Source organism: Colias eurytheme, chromosome 8 (assembly GCF_061535395.1).
Source record: "Colias eurytheme isolate Ceu_HAF_F1 chromosome 8, ilColEury1 Martin Lab GWU primary, whole genome shotgun sequence".
Lineage (NCBI taxonomy): Eukaryota > Metazoa > Arthropoda > Insecta > Lepidoptera > Pieridae > Colias > Colias eurytheme.
Window position 1 is genome coordinate 6,663,239 of NC_142987.1, and position 22,215 is coordinate 6,685,453.

General features: G+C 34.0%; 1 protein-coding gene across 4 annotated transcripts in view; it reads right to left on the minus strand.

The window, feature by feature from the left end:
* Window positions 1-19,382, minus strand: part of IRSp53 (Insulin receptor substrate 53 kDa) — a 127,635-nt gene extending 108,253 nt beyond the window's left edge. For all 4 annotated transcript variants that reach the window (XM_090104692.1, XM_090104691.1, XM_090104693.1 and 1 more), the window contains exon 1: window positions 19,018-19,382. The gene's annotated coding sequence lies outside the window, so the exon portion shown is untranslated. The remainder of the gene's footprint in view (window positions 1-19,017) is intronic.
* Between the last annotated feature and the right edge of the window lie 2,833 nt (window positions 19,383-22,215).

Genomic DNA, 22,215 nt, shown 5'->3' on the forward strand with positions numbered 1-22,215 from the left:
TTCGTCTCTTTAGCATTTTCGTTTTACAATAAATTACACTGTAATTGTTCCGAGCTCCTTTATTCTATGAAGTGTTAAGGGCGCAAGATTTATAGATAAAGTTAGGGCCTCTTGAATGTACTTACATGGCCAGCCTGTAGTTTAATTAGTTTTATATAGAATGATGATGTAATTTACCCTTTATTACCAGATTAATTCTGCGCAGTTCCTTACCTGAAAATAAAAATTTTACATTAAATTTTATCACAATATGATAAAGCCATTCTATCGTAAATAAAAAGCAGAAACTCTGGACAATTCAGGACGTAATTTTAAAGTACAGAAAAAGTTTTTCTATTTATTTTGTAGACCAGCAATCTGTGAAATGTTATACTACTGTTCGTAAATTAACTACAGAGGAGAAATTTATACTATAGATGCAATCCAGGTATATGTTTACATCACTTAATTTAATAAACTTTATTAGTATATAAAGAAGTAACATCAAGCTCTTAGATAGTGAACATATTTAAAAAATATAACACACACCATCATTTCTACGTACAATAGAGCCTAGAGTCATAAAAAGCAAAAGGTGTTATAAAATCTCGATAAACAACATTTTCTTTTTCCCGGTGTAACATTATTTCTGCTTAGTAAAAACAAGAATTTAAACAAAAGTAGAATCTGATAAAACTCTTCTTGCCTAATATTAGTCCCTTGTGATCCCGGGCCGGCTCATTCGACAACTTTACCCCATAAAAGTTAAAGAGTACATTACGCCAGGTAATAACTGAACGTCGGACCTCTAAATAGTCTGGTCCCATTCTAATCAGTTTTCAACTTCTAATAACGTACATTTTATTAACAGCTTGTTGTTAAAAGTATGTGGGTATTAAAATAAACAAGAAAGAAGTCTGGTATTGGATGATCATCAATTTGTAAACGATTCAAACTTAAATTATATTCAACTAAGAGAAACCTTTATGAGACATTTTTGAGAGCGTCAGAAATATACAAATTCAATCGATGCATATTGCACATTCAACATAAGTCGGTCATGGATCTCTCTTACATTAAAGCCTAGAGCCAACTTAAGCTGATGATGGAATGAAATATACTTTCATATAACTAAAGTACGATAGAAATTATCTATTTCAAATGATGTATTTCTTGCACTAGAAATCATACAAGCCCCTTTAAAAATGTTGCTATTATTCTTCGCAAAAGTATTTTGTATATTCTAAATTCTTACACATTTTCCTTTCAGTTGAAGCAATTACGTTTTACAAAACTACTATATTAAAGAACAATTGTGTAGTTAACCCACATTAAATTGCATTTTCAAGTGAATGTTGAAACGGATTGCGGTTAGAATCGGGTCTGCCGCAATACCTTCATCATTATCTAATTCCACTGCACCTTACAAAGGGGCAACGGCCTCGTAAATATTTGTTAACTATACCATATATTTTAATATTATAAAGCTGAATAGTTTGTTTGTTTGTTTGAATGCTCTAATCTCAGAAAATATTGGTCCAGTTTGAAAAATTATTTCGGTGTTAGTAAGCCTATTTATAGAGGAATGCTATAGGCTATATCATCACGCTAACTAACAGGAGAGAAGCAATGCGGGTAAAACATCAGGGCGCAGCTAGTGAAATATTAAGCTATATATATATATTTATGAAGGTTTCGTAGATAAATACAAAATATAGAAAGGTTTATGGTTATAAATTATACTTTCAACGAATAAGACCGTAAATTACGGCTTTAATTATTATCATAATTACCGTTTTGACAATTTTGCAACAAAAAGATACATTAATTGCTTTATGTTTTTTCGAATCAATTAAATAAAGCGGGATAAATTTAAGTACAATAATAATATATGTACATAAATGAAGAGACAATATATAATATAATAAGGCAAAATCTGAGTTCATTGTGAAGATTGGCAAGAGGCTGGCGCGGTACCCTTCTGGTACACGCGCTTTTTGGTCACTTGCAAAAGCCATCCAGGGAAACTTTTGTAAATCGTCTCTCCCACCACTATGCAGGGATAACGATACTTTGGCACACACTGCTGGAGAGAAAGCCGATACGTTGGCTTCCCTCTTCGCGTCGAATTCGACTTTGGACGATGAAGGAAGGGCACCACCTACCATCCCACACTGCAATAACAACATGCCAGATGTGAAATTCACCCAACGTGCTGTGCGTAAAGCCTTTTCTTCTCTCGACGTAAACAAGTCAAGTGGGCCAGATCAGATCCCTGCTATTGTCCTAAAAACTTGTGCTCCTGAGTTGGCTCCAGTCCTAACGCGTTTGTTCCGGTGCTCTTACACCTCTAGCACTGTCCCAGGCTCTTGGAAAACCGCCTTGATACACCCAATACCCAAGAAAGGCTTACGCTCTGATCCAAAAAACTACAGGCCGATTGCTGTTACCTCCTTACTCTCAAAAGTGATGGAATCTATCATCAACTGCCAGATGTTGCGGTACCTAGAAGATCATCAGCTGTTAAGCGACCATCAATACGGTTTCCGTCGCAGCCGTTCAGCCGGTGATCTTTTAGTTTATCTAACACATCGTTGGGCGTCTGCAATCGAGAGTAAGGGGGAAACCATGGCGGTTAGTTTAGATGTAGCGAAAGCATTTGACCGGGTGTGGCACAAGGGGCTCCTCTCCAAGTTGCCTTCGTACGGCCTCCCTGAGAGACTTTGCAAATGGATAGCGAGCTTTCTCACGGCAAGAAGCATCAAGGTCGTTGTCGACGGATCATGCTCAAAACTCATGCCTGTGAATGCTGGTGTCCCACAGGGGTGCGTGTTATCGCCTACGCTATTCCTCTTGCACATCAATGATATGTTACGAATACGCGATATACATTGTTATGCGGACGATAGTACGGGTGATGCCACTTATACCTGTGCCCGTTTTTGTTACGAAATACCCTACCGTGATCATGTAACACCATTTTTGTCAAATAACAATTCACTAAAAATGGAGTACCGTACCCACGTGCACCTGGCTACGCTCCTATTTAATGTTTTAAAGTACAGAGTGCCTGTGTATTTGTACGATAAACTGAAATGGCTGGCTGATCATAATACAGCCTACCAGACTCGTCACGCAGGTTCTCTATTAGAAATACCTCTTCACAGAACATCCGCATTTAGGGGGAGTTTTAGATTTCAAGCTTCAAAATGCTGGAATGACCTACCGCCGCCTATTCGTTCCCAACAAAGCGTATTCTCTTTTAAAAACAAACTGAAGTCTTATCTTCTCGACATTCAAAAGCGCAATCAGAAATTTTAACCCCATTCCTTTTATTGATTAGTTTTTTGTTTCAAAATATGTATACACTCACTTATACAAATTTCATATATATATGTATGTATCAATATCTAAATATATTATATTAATGACTATTATTTAAATGTAAGTATATTAAATTTTATGTGCACAAATTTAAATTTAATTTAATACACAATATACGTATATTATTCATATTCATTTACTTATTATATTTATAAAGTATATATCGATTAAATTATATTTAATACAGTTTGCATACCGAACGGAAATACATCCACTGTCAATAAGACATCCTAAGGCGGCCACTGAAAATCAGTGATGACACACTGAGTGGTTGGCCTAATTATGGCATATGTATTTTTTTTTTTTAAGTTCCTTTTTTTTCATCTATATTGTATCTTTTTTTTTCATAATATTATGTCCATAATAAAGTTATTTCATTTCATTTCATTTCATTTCATTTCATTTTCATTTCATTTCATTTCATTTCATTTCATTTCATATACCGGATTTGCAAACATCTCTCAGGAGCAATTGGACCAGCACAGAAAGGAACTTGTGTCAAAAATTGAGAAATCGCTCGATGAAATCTCGATATGGGGGCAGAGTAACTTAGTCGAGTTCAACCCCTCAAAAACACAAGTCTGCGCTTTCACCGCGAAAAAGAAGCCTTTTGACGTTGCGCCCCAATTTCAAAACACTCTCCTTAAGCCCACGCCTTGTATCGGAATCCTCGGGGTTGACATTGCGAGCGACGTTCAGTTCAGGGGTCATCTGGAAGACAAGGCTAAACTAGCCTCAAAGAAGCTAGGGGTGCTCGCAAGAGCGAGACAGTATTTCACGCCAGCTCATCGCCTACAACTTTACAAGGCCCAAGTTAGGCCACATATGGAATACTGTTCTCATCTCTGGGCTGGAGCACCCCAATACCAGCTACTTCCTTTTGACCGCCTTCAACGTCGAGCCTCTCGAATCGTCAACCAACCCGAGCTCACCGATCGGCTGGATCCGCTTGCACTGCGGCGTGATGTTGCATCGCTGTGCGTATTTTATCGGATATACAATGGAGAGTGTTCTGACGAGCTTTTTGGACTAATACCATCCGCGCAATTCCACAACCGCACTGCACGACACAAACTGAAGTACCATCCACACCACCTGGATGCGTGGCGCTCGTCTACAGTGCGATTCTCGAGACACTTCTTACCGAGAACCACGCTGTTGTGGAATAAGTTACCTGCTTCGGTGTTTCCTAATCACTTTGACTTGGCCACCTTCAAGAAGAAAGCCTACAAATTCCTAAAAAGCCAACAAAGCGTTCGTAAAGTCTCTGACAATGCGAACGCTCATGGGCGGCGGCGAGCTTCCAGGATGTGAGTCGCCCGCTCTTTTGTTGGAGTTACCATAAAAAAAAAAAAAAAAAAATATTAAATATCCAAATTAGGAACACAAATATCAAATAACTAAAAATCTACTAAGTGCACTTGTGTTAAATTCAAAACGAGAAACCATTTGATTAAAGTATCCTTCAGTTCAATAAATAGTCAATTGAATACAAAACGAGAGTTTTATAATGATTATAAATGCAGTGAAAGTAACATTATTTAGAAAGCATTATATAATACCAACTAACTTTAGTTATCGTTTACGTAAACTTGCGATCATAGAATATTAACGATTTTTTAAACCCACTTGTTAAACTTGAAACATAGTGCACAACTAAGAATTATTCAAACATAAGAAGAAAGTGAACGAAAATCGAAACAAACCAGTTAAAGATTAACATAAAATATTTAAATGTTTAGGAACTAAACGGGTTGTGTACCTTGAAGCGAAAGTGCCTGAGAGTGAAACCTACAAAAATGCGGCCCTACAGCTTTTCTATAAGCTTATAGTATGGCCTGCATAACATACTAGTTTGACACGCCAGAAACAACCATATCCGACGTTTATTAGGCCTATATGTAAAATGCACAAACAACTTTCTCTTTGGAAAATTTTTCATACAGTTAAGTCCGGAAAATTTCTTGATGACGACTTACCTTTTTCTTAATCAAAAATTAATTAAATTTTGCACTTCTCTAAATTAACTTAATGCAAAATTGAATAGACTTCATCATATTTAAAATGGTTCAAAGAGCCAAAATATAAAGACTGTTACATAGGGTAAAGCCATAATTAACATTAGCCATGAACGTGAGTACAAAAAGTGTGAGTCGATAAAAGCAAAACACAAACGGATATGATGCACTAAAGAGCACTTGACTAACAGGAATATTAACACAAGATGAGTCGAAAAGCTCTGAAAGCTTTCACCCGAAGTAGGCAGAACTAATGTTGTGTCCATTATGAACTCTGCCCGCGCTCGGGAAGGGAGAAAAATATAAATTAAAACCACTGCCGCTCACGAGTCCTCCATTTTTGTCGGAATATTCGGAAAAGATTTTGGTGCTTTTCAGCAAATTTTCCTCCATGAATGAGTGCTTCGCGGATATTTCATTTGCATTCTATTTAGAGGTAAAGCCGGTTGTTTAAACTCTCTAAATAGATTGTGAGTGCATGTCTATCTGTGGGAAAGCTAGATCAAACGGGCAGTTTTTCATATCTAGTATTTTTGTGCTCATATAAATTTGTACTCTCAAATGTACCAAATATGACGTCACATAGCACGTTTCTTTTTTGTTGCCTAACGAAATGAGATTATTTTAAACTTGATTATCATTATAAAATCGTGTTATATATGGGCAAAATAACGGTGAGGCGCGTCTGTTTGTAGTGAGGGATACATACCGACCAAATAACAATTACTTGTGGTATTTCCAGCCTCACACTGGGGATTGAGGATCTAGATGGAAATGTAAAATAGGAAGATAAATTGTTAGGGCTATGCGTCTTTGGTAGGCTCGAATTTCGAACACAATTCACATATTCTACCAGTATTCTGGATTTCATGCCAACGTGTTGAAATAATCCTGTTCGGTTAAGAGGCTCCTGATATTACCACTTTAATAACACTCTACTTATCACACTTCGGCTTGATTTCCTCAATTACCAGGATCAAGGAGAAGTAAATGAAATGAGAGTAATCATTATCTTATCCGTTTGTTCTCCTCGACCCGCGACCGTCGCCGAGGCTCCCTAAAATAAAGCATTAAACGACTGCTGCGGATTATCACACAATTTATTCAGGTGCTTAATTTGAGCGGCTATCCCACTTCGAGAACAATTTATATTTTTATTTCACTCAAGTGTAGATCCCCTGAGATTTACCATAATTTTTCATTGCCAACTTCTTTTGTCCCCAACAAAAATGTCTTCTTGAAAATTGCTGGTCAAATTGTATGGTTAATTGATGTCTAAAGTTAGGAATATGATGTTTCATAATTCATAAAAAAATGTTTTTATCAACCAAACTTCAAGTTTGTTCCGAACATTCGGTGCGGCGAAATTCTAACAACTTATGCAGTCCCGTTGTAGCAGATGGAATGGATTGGGATATACGGACGGGACTCCGTCTTGTTCAGCCACACGTCTAAAACTTCCAACAATTATGAAGGAGCAAATAGGTATTAGATTGAACGCACACATTTCCATTGAAGCCATTAAAACCGGTCTATAGTGGCAGGCTTGTGAGCGGAACATACTCCTCGATTGCACTCAACCGAATAGCAGGCAGTCCAATCGAAACTTTTGATTAAAATCAAGCAAACCAAGAGTTGTGTGATTCGACTGAATGTGGATATCTTTATTTGAGCAGCGTGTTATGTTCATATTGGAAAACTCGATTGAATTTCAATATTTGCACAATCGATTTAATCTCTCACCTGGCGTGACATCAATATTAACCCATTTATCATTGTTTCATCGGCGGTTATTCATAAATGAGCCCGAAAATACACACTATTTTTCTCTCATATTTCATTTCGGCTTGGAGTCCTTCAAATTACTTGTATAGAATTCAGAATTCTGAAGATCACAAAAAGAATATATCATTTATTTATTTGTATTATATTTTGATTGAAATTTGTTAACCTTAATTTAATACGAAAATAGATCACCTAATCTATCTGCCCTTAAATTACGTAAGGCTAGGAAAATGTATATTAATTCTGTAAAAACGGTACCATTTCCTTTAAATCAATAAGGGGGATCGTAATTTAAATTGTAACTTAATTATATTTCGGAGAGACACTTTCCCTTTCACCGCCCTTCGGTTTCGACTGTTTTATTAATATTCATTGCTCATCGAAAAACAGAGCGTAGAGCTCTAATTATACCTACTCTTCCTGCGCAAAAGGTGTTAGGGTCGGACGTCAAAATGCCGCATGCAAAAATCATTTAAATAGATAGATAGATAGATAGATAGATAAAACGTTTATTCATAGAACACAATCACACTTACAAATAAAACACAAAAGATAAAAAACAGTAAACAATACAGAAAACACTCATACACACAGAAATATTAAAAGTATAACAATTAAACCGTTAATGTGCACTGCGTTCTACGAACAGGCCTTGGCTCAGCATAAATGTCTGAGTTTTTTAAAGAAACCCGGACGCTGATATTCTGCCAATGCCTCTTGAGGGCAGAAAATTAAAATATACTTAAATAAATGGATAGCAAGGGAGATAAAGGTTAAATATTTATAAAATTATAGTATACAATATCAATAAACATATAGGTACACAAATGAAAGGGAAATACACAATATAAGAAATAATAATAAACTTCAGGAACCAACAAGCATTCCACAGAAGGTGTAGATAACTCTGTGGGCTTACGCCTTACGGCGGAAAGACTGTGCAAATGAACAAAAATAAACTAAGAAAAAATAAATAAATATATCAAAATTATGGAACTGATTTTTGTATTCCTAGAAGGTAGTCTCGATAGACAGTTTTGAATCTTGATTTACAACAAATGTTGCGTATGGGCGGAGGAATGTCGTTCCAACATTTTGTTGCACAGTACTTGAAACTGCCGCGGAAAGCCATTGTTCTATGTTTTGGAATAGATAAAGTATTGGTACCGAATCTAATTGGGTTACAACCACGATCCTTTCGCCACGTTAGCTTGTCAAACAAGTAAGCAGGGCGTTTGGTCTTCAAAAGGTCAAATAGGAAGCAAGCCAGATATAATTTTTGTCTACCTTTCATATTCAGAATATTTGATGAATTCAGAAACGGAGTGATGTGAGATCTAGGTGGAACATTGAAACAATATCTAATGCAAGCATTCTGTATTCTTTGAATCAAATGTTGTGATCGCTGAAGAAGGCATGGCCCATAGGTGTTTATACAATAATTGAGTTTAGAAAGAACAATTGATTCGCACAAAAGTAGACGAAGATCAGTGGTTATGAAAGGACGAAGTTTGTAAATCACTTTCAAACGATAAAAGCAGTTACGAACAGTGTCCAGCACATGACTTTCGAAATTAAGATTGTTGTCAAAAAGTAGCCCTAAGTTTTTAGCCTCATCTACTTCAACGATTGGAATGTTGTCTATACATAAGGATAAACACAAATCTTTGATGGATCTCACCTGCCGCTTCGAACCAATTACCATAAATTTGGACTTGTTGGGGTTTAGTATCAATGAGTTCTTAGAAGCCCATGTAGAAACACGATCCAAGTCCTGCGACAACCCATTTAAACACTCCGAGGGATTATCACGACTTATTGGCGCGTACACCTGCAGATCGTCCGCGTAAAGGTGATAATTTGAATGTTTAATACACTCAGTTATGTCCGCAGCGTAGATGGTGAAGAGAAGGGGCCCAAGGATTGAACCTTGTGGAACACCGCGCGCAACCGACAGTACCGATGAAAAAGAAGATGTACCATCATTTTTTGTGATGACAACCTTCTGAGCGCGATGGGTGAGATAGCTTTCGAACCACTGAAGCGATGAGTCATTGAAGCCATAATAGGAAAGTTTACTAATCAAGAGGGATAAATTTAGAGAGTCAAAAGCACGTGAAAAATCGAGGAGTGTAAGTATAGATGCACTACCACTATCCTGGGTAGACAGGATATCATCAACTACCTTCAACAAAGCAGTACTAGTACTACGAGACTTTCTGAAGCCAGATTGGAGTTCCGGTTAAATACATGACTAAATCCTTCAGAGCGTGAGGTGCCTTTACAAAGTAATCCTATTAATATGAGGGTTAGGGAACAGAGGGCCGCGGAGTAAGTGGCGGATCGGATTGAGTATTTTCTAAAACAAACTAATGCGGAGTAAATATCGAGTATATTAGTAGTGTGCACGGATTGATTAACCTTGTACTATAGTTCGTTTTAAAAACAGGCAGTGCTTGTGACAATAAGAGTAATAAAAATATAAAACTGGATGTTTAATATCAATACTAATACCTATGGAGAAAACTCTATGTCATGTAACAAATCATATCTTAGACATATCACATGGTCCTCTAAAACACAGTAATCTAAATGTATATTTCAATCATCCTATCACTAAAAAGCAAAAACAAGTCTAAAATATTTTAATTCAAAAGTACTGCCCCAGAAAAAGAAACCAAACTCATTAAATTTTTACATTACCTATCTGTACATTACGCTATTTAAGAAATACCCAAAACAACATACCAAATACGTTTTGTAACTAAGTAAATAATGCTATAATCCATGTACGTACTCCCAATGGACGCGATCCGGCAGCCGTGACGTGGATATTCCATTAACCGACACAAATTTACTGCTATCAGGCAATTTTAGATCAACTAGATTTTACCCACTAATTAGCTCTGATGTACCCAACTGCATTATTAGAAGTACTGACAGTGTACATTGCGTTTGTTAACCAATCCGATACGTTTGGAATCTAAACGGAATACTTGATTGAATTACCCGATCGTGTGACGTTGGGTTTCTGAACGCTTATGGATTACAAAGCGATTTTAAATCTAACTATTCACTATTTCTTTTACAAAACGATACCTGCGAATAATTTTATTGATGCGTCTACATAACTTCCTATAGAGCAACTTCTTATTTTATGACAAGGCAAGGGCACGCAATTATAATAATAAAACCTGCAATTTAGATACAATTTAAAAATAAAATAAAAACCAATGAAGTGACATTTACGTTCCAAAGGCATAAAAATGAGTAAACAAAAGCAAAATAACAAACAACTAAATTCTTCACACAAAATCTTCGTTCATCATGTATTATTAAAAATACACATCTAGAATGTACTTTATTATGTACATGAACGCAATTATAAAATAATAATTGCATTGCTGAATGTCAATCAAAGTGTTAGAACATCTTGCTGTACTTGACTATTATTATGGTCACATGTTCGTGAAGATCACTCACGACAACGATTATACAAGAATGGTAGAGCGTATGACCTTTTATATTACATGTTTAACCGAAAGAATGCGTAAAATTGCTATGATTCACATTATGCTATCAAGGAGAAGAATTGCAAAATTAACAAACGTTGTTAACAACCTTTTCGAATTTTAGGTTACAGTTTTATTACATTGCAGAAGCTTGAAGATTCTAATATTACACCAGATACGCATCAAAAATTAGACTTAATTTATTCCCTCCATCCATAATACTATACAGTATACACTAAATTGTAAGAATGCAATTAAGACAGATACAAATGAATAAAATTCAAATACATCTTTATTATGTCCATAATTATTATAAAATACATGTAGATGAATCAATCTTGAATGAACACACAACCTCTGTGTTTCGAGTTTCGACCATGAACCGGTCGACTTTAAAAGACCAATCGTGATAGCAAAATAACAAAATAACCACATGATAATTCAAAATATAATTGGCTATAAATTCAATTGAACGTGAGTCACTGCTTTTGTTTGGCAATTCATTTTTTATGTTTTGTTTTTCATATTGTAAAACAAATCTGCATAGCTAGATTATGCGACCGAAATTAAAAACAAACCGATTAAAATAGCGAAGAATGTTCTGTCATTCATTAATTGACTGCATTTCAATTTCCATGCATATTTTAATAACACAAGTATATATATATATATATGATTCGGACATACTCTTATGTATTCAACTGTTTTATTTGAAGATTATTTTTTTGTGTCTCTTATACCTAGTGGTTGATAAAATATAAAAAATAAGTACATATCGAAAAGTAATTTATATAACTCCTACGCAATGACGCAAAAGAACTACCCACCTATTTCTAAGAATCTATTTCTTAGACTTCACTTAACAGCAAGGAAGCCATACCAAATCAAATTAACATCAGCCAAGCCGAAGATATTTGCCTCGAGTTTTAAATCGAAGATACATACGTAACCAAAGATTCAAGCGCTTAAATCACATTAAAAGCTCGTCACGTCGATCGTATTAATAGAACGATTATTTCATGATTAAGCCTGGATTTCTAGTTGGCGGTATAATATTCAAAAGAGCGAAAGTGAAATAGACAACGGAGAGAGAACACTCCCTAGTAAGTAAACGGTCTATAAACGAGGAACAACCATAAACACATGATGTTACAAGTCCGCATTAAGCGCACCGGCCTCGTTATTAAATTTTACTACGCACTAAAATTGACTGTGTCATAGACATGCTTTACTAATGGACACTTAACTCTATTTTACAATATATTGATGCGAACGGTTAAAAAATCTTCCTTATAAATGTTTTTTTCAACACACAGTTGCACATTGATGGATAAGCTAAAGTAATATAAGTTAGCGTAATAAATACAAGCCTAATCCACACTAAATGTGCAAACAATAGTCTTTAATAAAGTTACAACAATAAAAAATATGTAATTTATGAATAAATTTAACTACACCTTCTTTAATTTAAGGGCTTTAAAACATAATATTTCGCACATGACAGCCGCCAAGTAAATTTAAACATTTCAATATTAACAATCCAATTATACGACCAATCCATACATCTTCATGAAGATCATCTCAAAACCATTATTGTATCCTGGAAAACGCTTACAACGGACCTCAATAGTTCCACTACACTTATCAGCAACTGACATTCAAACGCTCTATAGAATCCATCAAATCAAATGGAAATTAATAAGCAGTCAGGTGAAAAAGGGACCGGCCCCTTTATTGGCATTAGTTAGAATAAGCCGGCTTGGTTAGATCGGCACTGTAAGCGGAGCTATCAAGCAAATGTAACGTCTATCAAACTGCGTTTGCCCCGCATTTGTACTGCAAACTGTGTAACATTATTCAGAAACGTGTATTTAACATTTCCAATCGAATAACACTTCTTGCGATGATTTTATTTCAGTATATTGGTTTTATAATGGTATGGTACCTTGGTACCTATTGTAGTTATGGTATAAATTATAGCAAAAAATATCTTATTAACAAGCTAAACAATTTCTCAGTGCTAGCCTTTTCTTAAAAATCAGCATTTTTTTAAGAAAAGGCTGATATTTAACTATACTTGACAAAGAACAAAATAAAACCTAAGCAGTCTAACGAAGCTTATAAATATATGATAAAACATTTTGTGAATATCATTACGTATACGTTTTCTCAAAAAGAATTGAATATTTAAAAAAAGCTTTTCATCAACAACACAATTGTACGCCTGATACCTACTTATTCAAAATTTATTCATATCGAAGCCTCAGAGTACTTCATATTTTAACTCATAAAATTTCCGTGAAAGCTGAATATCTGGCAAAATTGTTGGTTCTGTTAAAAACATGATTTTTACAGGCGTTCGATTGCAATCAATTATCCATTGATGTCGATAATTTCGAATATCGTCGATTACAATATTAATCAATGGTATGTCATGTCTCGGTAACTGTATTTGGTTATTCTGGCACGTTCGGTAACGGTCCGTCGTTCTGTCTCCGTCCGATACCTTTCATTACACGTCTCAATACATCTATCGTTGCTTCAATTACACATTGTGCCATCGCTGCAGGCAAAAATTTACTACAATTAGTTCTTAATCTTACTCTACGCTATAGGTTATAGGGCTAAAGAAATTTTGAAATACCATTAACCTATCATTACGTAATGGTGTCATAAGAAAATACGATTTATAGGCGTCAGGAGCCAATAGTGCAAAACCGAAAGTGTAATCTTACAGTTCTTAGCAAATCGTGACTTCATGTTACGTTGTTGCTTTACAAACTTAGAGACAAATACATTTTACTGTTACAAGTAGGTATTTTAAAGCTGTTTACGTCAACTTATCTACCAGATGTTTAATTAAATTATATCTTGTATTGAGAAGGAAGCAAGCAAATATATAAAGTGTAAAGAAAAATGACTAATTATTTAAAAGTGAAGAGAAGAGAGGTCGAATTTCTAGTTTCCGGGTAAATTTCGTTGTGAAAATAGCCGGGAGGATTTGTTTTTGTTTTATCGACTTCACAAAAATTAGATTAGTTACGCAACCGTTACCATGGAAGTATAAATTCAATATTTTATTTTTCCTGTTTGTTATAATTTTGATTACGTTTGTAAATAGAGTAGAACTCAATTTAAAAAACACCGAAATAAAGATACATTCTAAATAAAATTCTAAAATAAAAATAATTGCTCTATGAAAAATGTCCGTTCATTTTCATTCAAGTTGTCTCATTTAGAGTTGGTACTGAACAACACATTATCTTGATTATCGATGTATTAATATTTAATTAACCATTAACATTTGTAAACACACTCTAAACAAACATTCCGAACAAAGTTAAAATAAGCCACATTTGGACGCGCTCATACCCCTAGGGTATAAAAGGTCAGTGGTAACATATTCGATTCAGAGCGAATCAGGACAATCGAATGCGTGGAAAGTCAGATGGGAAAACTGATAAGGTTGAGGGCATATTACACCACTATTTCGATAAGAGTATTTATAATGTTATGAGAATTATATTTAAGAATATCTTTAACTGTTCGATTCTATGAAAAGGAAATATCTTGATATATTTTGCTATTCACAAAATATACACCAATAAAAATATACAGGTATATTTATTAAGTGCATATTGAATTGAGATTTTTTCCATTTTCGACTATATTCACTGAATGCCTCCAACGGATGCATTTTAATTGCATGCCCTCAATTAGATAAGTGTAGGGTACAACGTCATTCAACATCTATTTCAGTGATTTAACGTTCCGTATTTAATTTACCGGTCTAAAGTACCTTTTAAAAAATTAATCTGGAAACCTAATTTTTGAGCTATTAATCTTATATATCAACGCGTCTATGATTAATTCAGATTTGAGGTAAAACAAAAGTGTTTTATAGCTTAGAATCACGGCAAGGTCCTTATCGGTGTGAGCCCATGCCAGTAAGCTTAAGACGTCCCTCCCCTGTCATTAATCTCATCTCTCGCCCTGGCCACGTCGTGTCCAGGATACTGAAGTATTTTTAGGACACTTAGCGTAAAATGCCAGGATAAATACTACATAATATGGGCAACAAACACAATGTATGTACATGTGTGGCTATTATGTTTATAATGGAATCGTATAAGACACTCAATAAGGCTAAGAGCACGAGGAACTGCGTGGAATGAAACTTTTGTCACGTAAAGAATACGCGATATGTATTTTAAGATGGTCTTTGGTAAAATAAAGGGACAAAATGGTGTTTAGTTTGTGAGCGATATTTTTTGTGTTTCATAAGTAACTTATATGAAGTCGATATAATATGATTATTATCTTCTTGTTTGTATATCTAATAATATCATTGACTATTATTAACTTTACTTATAAATACATTGTTGATATAAATAATTAAGTAGAATTGCATAAATTTCGTGATTGATAAATTAAGTTTAACATTTTCTCGAATAGAAAATTCTCTTTCAGTTACAAAGCCATTCAACCACGACTTCCAGTATCAATATCGACATAATAACAGTAAGTCTACTTTTAAATATTTCCTAAAGCATTTTTTCTCATAAAAACTATTGTTTTCAACAACAGACAGAACTATGAGTTTGCGCCATCGAAACTTGCACTAAAAATAAATTAATTTTTATCTTTGAGCCCGTGGCTAGCTCGTTATAAACTTACAAATGCACATTACCTTACTTTGTTTTTAGTATTGGAATTTTTGTTCTGAAACTCATGCCTTCTAATTTTTATTACATGGAATACGTTGAAGCTTTTCGTTTGTTTTAAGAAGTTATACTAGACACAGATTACTCTCGAATATTCTTCGACAATTTGTATATGCTTGATTATTATGTGACTTACTGACTTCATTAAAAACTTATACTTTAGGCTTATTATTTTCTAACATTAGGAATGTTACCACAAAGCGCTGAAGTTTTGGGAAGCGTCAAGCACGCTTCCTACTACTTCCTACCTATCGATAAAATTAATTATTTTGTAAGCTCAACAATAAAAACATTTCGCTTTCCCTCTTTCGTTCCATAATCATTAATCGCAATGATCACAATTTTGAGAATACATAAGCCTACTCTAGACAGTAATTCAAATAAGGCCAAATGAGAATCTCTTCCTTATTGAGTCTAATATGAAATTAAAAAAATGAAGATAATAAACATCGTATATTCTAAATCTCATTGATGCTTCAAACGTTCTATTTACCGTTAAACTCATAGAGACGAAAGTTGATCTACTTTTATAAACACAAAACGACTACACGGTGCTAATATTATATGCATAGGTAATTATTCTCTCACAGACAGCATGAATGAAACAGTTTAACAACTCTTTACCCGCGGTCATACTTATCATTAAAAACTTAATTGACATTGAGAACAAAAAAGACATAATAACATGATCATATCGAAACCGGCAGACCATAATATTATGCATATTTAAATAGACTAATGAATCAACATTTTTTTATACTTGATTAGAATTGAGATTCTTTGGATTAGATCGAAGTGATTTAAGATAATTATTTATTTTTTGCGTAACCGAGCTGGGTATTGTTAATGAAATAGTGATGGGTAAAAACATAATTAATGGTTTAAATGAAACGCAATGAGTGTAAATCCTCGTGTCGAATCAAGACTTGAATATGCATCGTCGTATTATTTAATTATTTTACTTAATTATCTTTTATTTTTGAAACAGTCATTTGCGACGAATTAGATTAATAACGATGGTCTGCGTAAAATCAAAACCGAAAAACTGCGAAATTGCAGTCATGTAAATATAAATAACAAAGAAATAGATTGAAAGAATTCTATATAAAAAAATCTATTACAATCTTATGACTCCGAATGTTATTCTTGTGCCAAAAAAGATAAAAGCTCACAAAAATCCAATCTATAGATACACTTAAGTTAACATCTGTATTTTTTAAAAGTACGGCGAAAAATGTACTTTTATTCAATTTACATATTTTATAGCAACCCTTTATTATGGTAAGTTTAAGGCAGCGCTATTGATGCAGAACGCTCAAATTTGCAATGATAATTTTGAATAATTAGCCAAAAACAAGCCATGTCGAATTTATGGCCTTGATGATATTAAATTTAAGGAATAGATGCGTATTTCTAATGAGAGTAAAGATTCTTAACTCCTTACCATCTTGTCTTAGGTGGAATAATTATAATCCTATAAATATGACTGCATTGTTGCATGTCATATGTTCGACTTTTATATAAGGAGCTTTGATACGAATATAATTTTAACATTTTTTCTCTCACTATTAATTTTTAATTTATGATCATAATTTTTCTACGATACCTGTAAATTTGCTCTACTTTGCTCAAAACTTTTATAATATGTTACTTATTTCGCTGAATTTTTGTGAAAATGTTTATTTTCATTCGTTAAATTGGCGGTTACCCGTTGGTTTTCGAATGAACACCTTCACACGGCAAAAACACCTCGTGAAAAATAAAATATTTTATTTCCCGCTGGCTTATGCCGCTGACCGTAACTTTGTTCACTTTCCAACCGGTGATATTTAGAAGTTATTTATTAATTGAAGCCTTTAATTTTCAAACTTATAAGGGTATTTTAATTATTTACATATTATGGGTATTTTGTCCATTTCCACTTTCCCTATTCTTAAAAGAATATTCTTCTTCTGTACTGTTACTCAAAGTGAAAAACAGGTAGGTACTTATGCCAAAATGTGAGTATTCTCAAATCGTTAAATTAAAAAAAAATGTAATTAAGTAGGTAAAAGAAATCGAAGCAAAATATTGTTTTTTAATCCTTCATTAATGTTAAGTTAAGGTTTCGAAAAAAATGTAAATACAATAATTATAATTCATGTTTAATAAATTCAAAAATATAAACATAGAGAGTTGAAAATTGCATACCGAAGTAAGAAATTCATAATACTTCTGTATGCATTAATTAATAAGTTAATAACAAACTTTATGGCTGCAATGTATTAAAAAATAAAAGCTTTATTATACTTTCCATTATCTTTATGTGTTTCTTGTATAATTTAATTACCTGTAACTTTTTAAATGTTATGTATATACTATGAAATATTGCTGTAATATTTGCTCAGTTGCAATCTAAAATATTTTACGTAAGAAACCCCAAATTAACAGATAACAAGCAGACATTTTGAAATGTAATAAATAATTTCAACAAACTATGTAGTAACTGCATGCCTAGGAATGTTTAATTAGATCTATTGCCTAAGTGAAACATTTGAATACATTCAGTTTTCATTATATTTTCTTTTTCTATAATAAAATACTTTTTTTTGTCATTCTATTTATTAATGGCATGAACATTATAATCTATATATTACATAATAATCTATATATATAAAACTCAAAGGTGACTGATATAGTGATCTATCAACGCACAGCCCAAACCACTGGACGTATCGGGCTGAAATTTGGCATGCAGGTAGATGTTAGGACGTAGGCATCCGCTAAGAAAGGATTTCCCGAAATTCTTGTGGGAACGGGGAAAAATGGGGATGCACGTACAAAGTCGTGGGCGGAAGCTAGTCAACTTATATAAATAAACATAATACAAGCTTATGTATATAGTAGAAGCTTTTAAACCACGGCCACGCGGTGATATTTTATGAAGCTAAAGCTGCAATTGTCTTTTTTATAGCGGTATATAGTATTATGTAATAACAGGCATCTCGAAAGCATTGCACAGTATTATTTATATTCTCGTAAACTACCTAATTAAAATATATGTAGACGCTGGTTAGTGAGGAGATATTGCTACTGCAGCGGAACGATACGTCTTTGATTGTTTATACAGATATCTCATAAATCTTGTAACATTAAAATATTTATTAGAAGCGCGTACCATCTTAGACCACATCTTAGCTTAACATCAGACGAGATTGTGGTCAAGACTTTCTCCATAAAAAGAACCAATGTTTTTTTTATTAATATAGACTTCTTTTAAAAGCGCTTTTAAGTACCTATATTTTTACTACCGGTTTGGAAAGCGGAAATATTTTGTAAAGATCTCCACTGCTTACATAAAAACTGCACAAAAGTAGAATCACAAATGCTTTAAGTATAAAAATAATTTGATTGCAGGCCGGAAAATACTGACCCAATGATATTCCATTTTTTATTATTTTCCTCATGAATACTTCAAGTGGCTCCCCCGACCCTGCTTCTTGCGAAAATATATAGCTTACTAAAAGCAATTTGCATTCATCAGCGTGCTCTCCGCAATCTTTTTTATACGTCCTTAACTAAAACTTAATTTTCCGTGACGATATATTTGTAATAAAAGTTATGAAATCCGCTTACCGTTAATGGAAACTATGACACTGCTCCAATAATCACGCCACAGTTTTAAATACAAAACTGAGCTGATATCGAAACAAGTCCAAAAAGTTTTTTCACTTTCAAATGAAACCGTTCCACTCAGTCACTCGGTTTATCATCACATGAAATCCTTACACAATTCTGTTATCACGACTCAATCGTTCAGTTTCACTTTCTACAAAGAATTCGCAATAAGTCAAGAGAGTCGAGAATGGTACCTAAGCGTCCCGTTTCAGAGCGCGAAGTACGAAAAAGTTCAGACGAAGTCCGCCCGCGCAGTGAACTCGAGCACCCCTCATACAACTAGCACGCCGCCCGACCGCCGAACAGCGACTGTGATAACGACACTTCTTTCGAACGAACCTGCGAACCCTCTCTATAGCCTGCGTATAAGCTCGCCTCTCTCTCGCTGCGACTCTACGCAACTAACGTCTCTACGAATTACGTTTCAACACAAACTCGACCCTCTGTTTATGCCGACAAGAAACAAAGTCAATCACGCCTAATTCACGAACTCGCCTCGTTCACATCAACTAACGAGTTTACGGTACGTAAATCGTAGTAAATTTGTTTTTCAGTCTAGCCATAGTAATCCGGTTCTTGGCGCTGCGGCTCAAAGCACTTTTTTCCGAATCGCCGCTCGTTAAATAGAGCCTTCTTTTTGTGCAAGTACCGTCCAGTAGCCTATGTAGGGAACTCGAAATAACCGCTATGCACAAGATGCCAACTTTCTAAACTAAACCTATAAGACCGTTCTATCGGGACGGTGAATTATGTTATTTTTATTGGACTCACTCTAGTCGGAACAATGATAATAAAACATTCAGTAGATTGGATATTCGGCGATGCGACGTGGTGTAATTTCGAGTAGCGTTTTTGCTTGGAGCTGTTGTCGTTTATAATGTTTATTAAAACCGCGGCTCCGGTGCCGGTGTCAATTACCACGGCTGCGGTCGAAGCCCCACAACAACATGCACAAATTGGATACCAGTCACTCGAACTAGATTACGTCCTCTAGAGGCTATAAAGTATTACATAACGTACTTATCGATAAGCTCTTCACGTTAAAGTAGGTCATGCGTTTTGTCTACTTTATAACACTCAAGATAACTTGGGATAAAACTTGAAACTATTCGCTTACGATATATTATGGAGGTTCCCGGGGAGTTACAAATATTGAAAACCGTAAACCCTTCCTGCGATCCCACGGCGTCTTCGAACTGGGTCAGAATGCACACGCAAATAAAATAAGGCATTTTTGCACACTACGAAAACAATAAAAGCGTCATTAAGCACATACGCGCGTAGTAAGCATACACGCAGGCGAATGCTTTTAAATTTGATGTCGCTCCTAAACATTTTATAAAATACATACATAATTTTACATTTATGTTACTTTTATATAAAACACGTTAAAATATGTTCATTTTATCTTGATTTTATCTCTAGCGTACAACTTTATTTAAAAAAGAAAAATATTTTTAAAACCATTCATATTCTTCTATGAAAATGTGCGACGGAAGGTATTGTTAGAATGACTATTTTTAGACCTTCATGCAACTATTGTTTCAATGCCGAGAAGCCACCAAGTCTATTTAAACCCGATCGTATTGTCTCGTGACCTAATAAGAAAATATTACAAAGCGATGAATAGTGCTTCGTTATTTCTTTACTATTTACAACAAAATACCTAGATTGTTTTAATTAACAATACGTTGTAACCCGGCTTAATTGGCTTACTGTTCGAAGATTAAATAAATCTTTTATCAAAGCTTAAGCATGTTTTCAAGTCTGGTTCGACACTTGTTATGATTCTAAATCCAAATATAATGCACATGTTTTCACACATAAGCATTATGTTTTGCGCATTTATTATAGATTATTATAGAAATGTAAAATGTTATAATGTGAAAAATAATATATGTAGATTAAAATTTATATTTTAAGCAGAGTACCTACATAAAACATTTTAATGATAAATTAGATTACTCAAAATAGGAAATACGTTTTTAAAAATAAACGTAACCTTGCGTAGTAAGACGTCTTAAAAGTTAAAGCGTTTGAGGCTTAAATTCAAAGCACTATACATGTTCTTACCCTCTGCTTGACCTCTCTTCATGTCGGTTGAGTACGCTTATGCAGGATGTAAGTAATAGCTATAGCTAGTCCACAAAAAGAAACAATTATACCTGCAATACTAATTCTAACTCTAAACTAACAATTATTTTATTGATATTTTAATGCATAGCTGTCTCTATTATTTTTTGTATCTACGACAAAATTGCCAAAAGGAATTTTTTCTTTTCTTTTGTACAGCTTATTTAAAGCTCTTAAAATCCACTTAGAAAATTAAATTATGTTAACGTTTAACCTTCCTAAATCACTTCTGTTAGAATTTTTTTCTTTTTAATTTTTGAAAAAGTTGAAAACTTATAGACCATAACGTCCATAACGTATTATATCAATATTATTCTGTAACAATAATATAACGATCATTAACACAAAACTTAATTAGTTTGTGGTTCATTATTCTATTACGACTTATTAGGTCTATTGTTAAATTTCAATTTGTATCAACGTAGCGTAAATCTAACAGCAATGCAGTATTTGTGGACGTTTGTTTGATATAGACGTGCTGAATAGATAAACGATTAGTCTAACAGCACATTGAATAAACTTATCTCTTTTATTTTATGTTGTTGATGTTCGGTTTTGGATCGGAAAGTTGACGAAATAACCTGAAACCATAAGATGAATAGTATACTGTAAATGTGCAGCTTTTAACACAATTTACATTTCAAATTTTATTTTAAAGAATTTCGAGAATTTTACATTATTATGAATGTAATATACAATATGCTATTTTTATAGAATTGGCAAATTAGTAACTAGGTGCCTATAACTATCTTTATCTTTTCTTACCTACGATAATGAATAAATTACTAAAAAACTATAAGCATATTATAATACAACAAAATGACCACCATAATAAAATCGTACTTCATTATGTTCACTCCTGAAATAAAACCAAACTAACTAAAATGACTTCCATCCATTAAATAAACGCCACATTAAAACGCTCGTCCACAAACTTTTAAGGCATATCTGTCCTCCGAGAGGTTTCAGTTTCGCGACGAGCTACCTCTAGATGACGGACGGTAATGTCTACTAGAGTACTTT